The sequence below is a fragment of the Zea mays genome, chromosome 6 (genome assembly GCF_902167145.1).
Source record: "Zea mays cultivar B73 chromosome 6, Zm-B73-REFERENCE-NAM-5.0, whole genome shotgun sequence".
Lineage (NCBI taxonomy): Eukaryota > Viridiplantae > Streptophyta > Magnoliopsida > Poales > Poaceae > Zea > Zea mays.
The window spans coordinates 97,656,900-97,663,587 of NC_050101.1; the positions used below are offsets into that span (position 1 = coordinate 97,656,900).

The 6,688-nt window shown below is 44.7% G+C and overlaps 1 pseudogene; it reads right to left on the reverse strand.

Annotated features, from left to right (window-relative positions):
• Nucleotides 1–886: 886 nt before the first annotated feature.
• LOC118472301 (uncharacterized) lies at nt 887–1,633 on the reverse strand (annotated as a pseudogene).
• Between the last annotated feature and the right edge of the window lie 5,055 nt (nt 1,634–6,688).

Genomic DNA, 6,688 nt, shown 5'->3' on the forward strand with positions numbered 1-6,688 from the left:
GGTCCCTGCAATTCTCAAATTTGTACACCATTGTTCCAGAATTTCTTGGGGCCACTATACTCTCACCAGCCACTGAGGTTCTAAAGCCAATTGACAGATTATTAAAACATAAGGGAGGTGAAAAGATGCATAGCTGCCCAAAAAAACAATGGACCTCATTATTTAAATAAAGGGAACTATTATCTTTAATACAACTCTCCATACTGAAGGAATGTAGCAAGACCCACATAACTCAAAGCTTAGTAAGGTCTGGAACTCACCAGCATGCGTACCGTGGGGGGAGAGTCCAAAGCCCCGGCCGGCACCAGCGGTGGCTCATGGTGGACGTGGGCGACACATTGCTCTTGTTCCTCGCACACCATTACCGCCGTGCTCTTCTAGGCCCGACCTCCCTCTCTCTGTCTCTAGTCATAACGTTTTGGGCGAGCAGCGAGGCCACAAGGCGAGGTTGTAGCTAGAGGAGAGGAAGCATGAGATAGGCATGTGAAACTGGCACAGCCTGAGAGATTCTTGGCAGAGGTACAAGCGTCGAGGAGGAGGCGAGGTGCAAAGGGGAGGGAGGCCGGGATGGAGGCGAGCTAATGTCTAGGGCCGCGACGAGCAGTGAGGCCGTAGGAGGCGAGGGGCGAGGCGAAGAGGAGGGGGACTGGAATGGATGCGGGACTGCGGCGAGCAGCGAGGCGCCGAGGCAGGCCACACATAAAATCCGACGGGTCTTCTTTCTGTCTGAAGCGAGTTCGTGATGTTTCTAGGATGACGACCACGTGGGATGCTTGTTGCAGTAGGAGGAAGACGACTGTTCACCGCAACGTTTGATGCTCGATCGAACGGCCATGATTTTTTGGAGCGACGTTGATAGGCCGATCGGTGTTGTTTCCATCCGACTTTAATAGTAAGGAAATCTCCAGTTCTTGCACCCGCTCGTCCACCGTTCGCATACGTCGCGCTGCGCTTGCTCGCATACGCCGACCCTACCCATCCGTCGGCCCCCGCCTGTACCACGGCCGACGAGCAGAGCGGGCTTCCCCTGCGGAGGTGGAGGCCATTCTTCCGCGCTTTCGAGGCGATCGACGGCTTATCGAGGCATGCGGCTACCCGCGCGCCGAGTTCCGTGACGTGCATGGCGAGATTGTCATGCTGCTCCGCGGCGCCACGGATGACGGCGTGGCCACCGAGCAGCTCTGCGCCGTGCTCGACGATGTCATGGTCGAATCCCTCAAGACGCTGCTGGTCGCGTTCGTTCCGCACGACCTATTGGCGTCCACCGACCTAGCGAGGACCGTCGGCGCCCTCGGGAGCCACGGGTCGACCTAGATCCGGAGCCTCACGCGCGACATCGTGCGCGGGTGGAGGGTGGCCGTCGAAGCCTCCTTCGCCACTGCTGTAGCGGTGAAGAAGAAGCTTGACAATCTCTCTGCTGATCAGATCCCGCTCCCACACGTTGCCTGTCGACAAGGTGCACTAGAAGAAGATGGATTTACCGCCTGCCAAGATGCTTCCCGCCGCTGAGGTACACAAGAACACGCACATACCATCAGCAAATATGCTTCCCGCCGCTGAGGTACACAACAAGAGACCACACGTACCACCAGCAAGTATGCTTCCCACCGCCGAGGAACACAAGAAGCAGCATTATATACCGCCACCGAAGACGCTCCCGACCGTAGCAATTCTATCGAACCAACAGAAGAGCATGAGTGAGACCAAGAGACCGGCCGCCGCCGAGAGCGAGAAGATGGAGGCTACAAATGCAAGCTCCGCGAGGGTTAACAGGAAGCCGATGGAGTCAAGCGTCGGCGCAGCATCCAGGCCATCAGCATACGGGAGAGAGGCCTAGCAAGATGTAGGATGAGCTCAGCGTCAGGCTCAGGCGAGGCGGAGATGGTACCCGAGGATGAGCTCAGTGTCGGGCGAGATGGAGATTGCGCCCGAGGGCGAGCCCAGCGTCGGGTGAGACGAAAATTTGCGCCCGAGGCCCGATCTGCTTTTCCTATCGTATTAGATGACCCATCGGGAGATGGTAGGCGGTGTGTGTGCACAGTGGCGCGACCGTAATCATGCTGTTGCGCCTGGACGCATTTGGGCATGCACAAGTGCAAGTCAGTTGCTAGGAGCGACACAACATCGGTGGGGCAACGCGTAGGCATAGAAAAGGATGACATTGCGAGCGTGCAGAGCATATCATGATTGTATAGGGATGAAAGTGGATATCTAAATTATTAGGACAATTTAATATTTTAAAAGATTCGTATGAAATTTGTCGTTGATTTTTCTTATGCTATCCAGAACATTATCACAAACAAGAATAAAATGTTGTATAAATTATTTTATGTGTTATTTGCTCCCTGCAACGAAAAAGGTGAAAATATTTGTATTTGTATCTCACTTTGTATCTGAATTTTATATCTATATTTGATAAGAGATATGATAAATTTAAGTCTTACCTTTTATGAATCTTTATAAGCTAAATGCTAAAAACAAGAATACAAATTTGCATAGAGGATTCTATATCCTATTTGTTCGTAATAAAAAATTGATATTTGAATAATTATTTATTTCATCACTACAAATGCCTACTTGAAAAACGGCATCGCGCAACAAGATTTCCGTTCTGTTACGTATCGTGCATGGTGTTTTATTTGGGCTTTGGCCTGTTAAACTTAATTAGACTAATTAATCCATGTATAACTTTTTAAGTTTCACTGCCTGGTCCGAAACATACTATACTACTCAATACTCATGCATGCACAGGGCTCCTGGAGCTAGCGCGTATGCATGTCCCCGTGTCTAGATCGATGCCGGTATCTATGGGTCTCTATCTATTCGCGTGCGTGGCAACTGACAACGGCTAGCTAAGCTCTATATAATAAGGTGTGCCAATTCTCCTAGTCCCAGTTCAATCTATCTGTACCCACCCGTTCCGCTCGTCCACTGCTCGCACGCCCCGACTCTACTCGCCGTCGCCAGCTTGCCTGCATCCGCCGCCGCTACCATGGCCAACGAGGACAGCGGGCTTCCCCTGCTAAGGTGGAAGCCTTTCTTCCAGCGCTTTCGAGGCCATCGTGGATTCAAGAAACACTAAATTCGGAGTTACGATTATAAAGATATGAATTTCGGAAGATTTTCGTGATTAAATAATAATAACTATATTCTATGTTGATTAATGTAAATCATATGAGAAAAGATATTAAGGAAATAGCCGATTCAACTTTAATCTAAGTTATAACTTGATTAAGGATTATATTTTAATCAAATTATAGATGGAACAATTTAGCTTTGTTTTAGAAAAGCTAATATAGTAAACATGGGGCAAATCAATATTTAATTTTGAGGACATGTTAAATAGTAAAATAAGGTTTACTAAGGGGTAGATGACATTACTACGAAGACAACGCAACTTGAACGGACTAAATCAGAGTTAATATGAAGAAAATATAGATTTTATAAGTTTTAAGGCTATTTTAATATTAAGTTTGTATTAAGTCGAGTACCAAGGACTTGTGAATTTCAGGGACTTGCTTGTGATCAGTTTCAACAGAGAAGGATCGAGGGTTGGTTTTATAAAACTCCGAGGGTTTCTTACGCAAGAACGCCACAACTACATCGGTTGGATGCACCATGGACCATAGATCTATAGACCAACATTCCAGATTAAAAGCCCCTTAACGTGATGAACTGGTATTCAACACGGGCCACCGGATCTGGGATCCACGACTCGTAATACGACAGCGCGTTGATCGCATCTGAGCCTTTGGATCATCGATCACGATTTAATTAACCGAAGGGTTATTCATCCTTCTAATCTACACTGCCCACGATGGAATCAACGGTCTGAAGACCCTCCTCCCACAGCCGAGCAGAGCGGTAGCGCGCACCAACGAGGCGGTGGCACCATCGCTGGAGTTGATGCTCCCACGTGCTGATGCCCTAACACAGTCGCGGATAAGCCCATATGAAGCGGAGAGGATCACGAATCAGGTGCAGGGATCCTTACCCGAAACTACGGTGGTGGTTGCACGACTCACGGCATGAGACGGCACACGACGGAGGAATTGCTCCGTTGAGCAATTTTGAGGTCCCCTAGCATCAACTCCACCCCGATGAAGCTTTGAACGCACGAGGAGAGCTCGGGCGACACTCGCAGGCTTGTTCTCGAGATCCCTTTTGACAACGCAACACACGCAACGGCGTTCTCCGCTCTTCCTCCCTGCGACGATGGCGCCCGACGGCGGAAACTAGCTTCTCGGTGAGGACTGCCTCGTCTAGGGCTGGCGAGGCTTCCTAGCGACGAATGAAGGGGGTGGGGGTTTATATCTACCTGGGGCCGTTTATATCTACATAAGAGATTCGCGGTAGAGGAGATAGGGACGACATGGACACGAGTTTGTTGTATCGGAAAAGGGATGAGGACGACGCTGGATAGACGGGCCCACCTGGCGGCAACACATGATAGACACTAAGGTTACGACTTTTCATGAATGCGCCTCCGCGGCGGGGTCCGAGCTGGGCCGATAGGTGGCCCATGTGGGCATGCGTCATGTGGGGTGGGAAAGGGACTGGGCCAGGAATCTAAGTGGCTCGATCAGGTAAGTTGGTTTTGTTTTGTTTTTTCTTTTCTATTTGTTCTGTTTTCAGTTTTTTTAAAAAAAATTCACATAAAATCCAAACTCCAAATTTATGTTCAAATGCAACAATCTAAAATCTCGGCATGAATGCAAATTATATATATTTATATTAATTATTTTATTCCTTTGTTTAGGCAAGGGCTCAAAATATGCCATACACACATTTTGTTTTATTTTAGGAAAATATTACTTTTGAGTATGTGATCAAATTTGAAGTTAACAACCATAAAGAAATGAATGCCCATTACCTTACTTATCTAGGGGAAAATATATAATCTTTACTAGGGATTCTTTTAATTAAAATACTTTTAAAAAGTGCTAAAGTTTACAAAGGAAATAATGAATAGAATGAAAATCTTTCTTCTAGTTATTGCTTTCAACTCAAACTTTAGTTTCTGGATTTGAATCTAAATTTTGAACTACCCAATTTTTAACATTACTATTAACTTAGTTTAGAAAAATGTACTTTATAGAGAAAGTAATTTATTATTAAAAGCCATTTTAACTCAATCTTTTGAAGAAACGTTTATAAATCCCAAAAATAGAATTTTAGGTGTTACAAGGAGTCAAGCAACACAAGGATGCATTTGTGTGAACATATATTATCTTTTATTGATGTTGTTCGGTCATGTATGAGATTGTTAGATTATGTTTTCTTAACCCATATACAATAGGTGAATAATAGTATCAGTCGTACATCAGTTGTTCCTAAAGTTGGAATGGCTTTTTATTCAGAGGACGCCGCTTATGACATGTACAATAACTATGCTGGCGAGATCGGATTCAGCATTAGAAAGAGCACGACAAGACACCTGCTAGATTATGTATTCCTAAACACAAGTCATCGCCTTTTTATATGGCCTATATAACTCAAAGTTGCTAAACATCTCAGGCATGTTATTCGAAAGCATCATCGAAAGTTTATGCCTGATTTTAAGAGTTGTCTATATGAAGATAGATCAAAGATTTACTTCAATAAAAAGTGGTGTGGCTTGTTGAGTACAATGTTGAGGATAATGTATGGATGTCAAACCTAAATGCGTTGAGTGATGAATAAAGTATTCAAGAAAAGGTTTCGTAGGAAATTGGGTCTTTCGGAGCTCCTCGTAGAACGTGAGAAGGTAACTTCGTGCAAATGAGGTGAATATAATGCATATTTTCATTCATGACAAAAGATCCCAGTTACTTATAGCCCAAATTTACCTATGTAGAAGACTGCGACTGAATCATTTACAAGGAGAATATTTTTAGGGTTTGAGACAAAATTTAAGGATCAATTTTTATTAACCCGCCAATTGTTGCACGACGAGGGGTCAATATTGACATACATGGTTACACAGATGCAATCTTCTCTTGGAGCATCAGTTTTATTTAACACTGCAGATATGACAATCGGTTGTTTGTGCAGAAAGTTCGAATCTATAGGTATATCATGCAAGCATGCCCTTAAAGTCTTTAACATAAAAGATATTTTATTTTTGCCATCACAATATATACTGAATAATAAACGATCAACCATATCCCACGGAAAGAGAAAAGGGAAGAAAAAGAAAAGTGGCACTGACAAAGATACTTACCGATCCTACTAATTCTATCAAAAAAATCATTATTATGTGGCCTACTTTTTTATTTCTTGATTGGTTTAAGTAAGTTATATTACTAATTGTAGGAGAGTATTTAGATAATGCAATAGCAAACAAAGACAGCTGCGCTGCTCCAAGTCAGTCTTCAACCATGCATGGTGATTCCATCAATCCCCTTTGGAGGTTACACAAGTCTCTTACTTGGAGTTGATGTATTCCAAGTCTGAGTTGATGTATTCCAAGTCTGAGTTGTTGACAGTCTCTACGCTGAAGGTGGCCCATATTCTTTTTGTGCTTCCTGTATACTGAAATGCAAAGAATTTTCAGCAGTGCATGTATTGGACACCTCTGATTTTCAGCTTCACAAATGTCGTCTTCTACCCTGTCACTATGTGCACGCAGTTGTCCCTATAAATGACATACTTTGTAATTACAAATATAGATTGCCCAAAGTAGAGTATCAATTCCATTGCTGTCGAG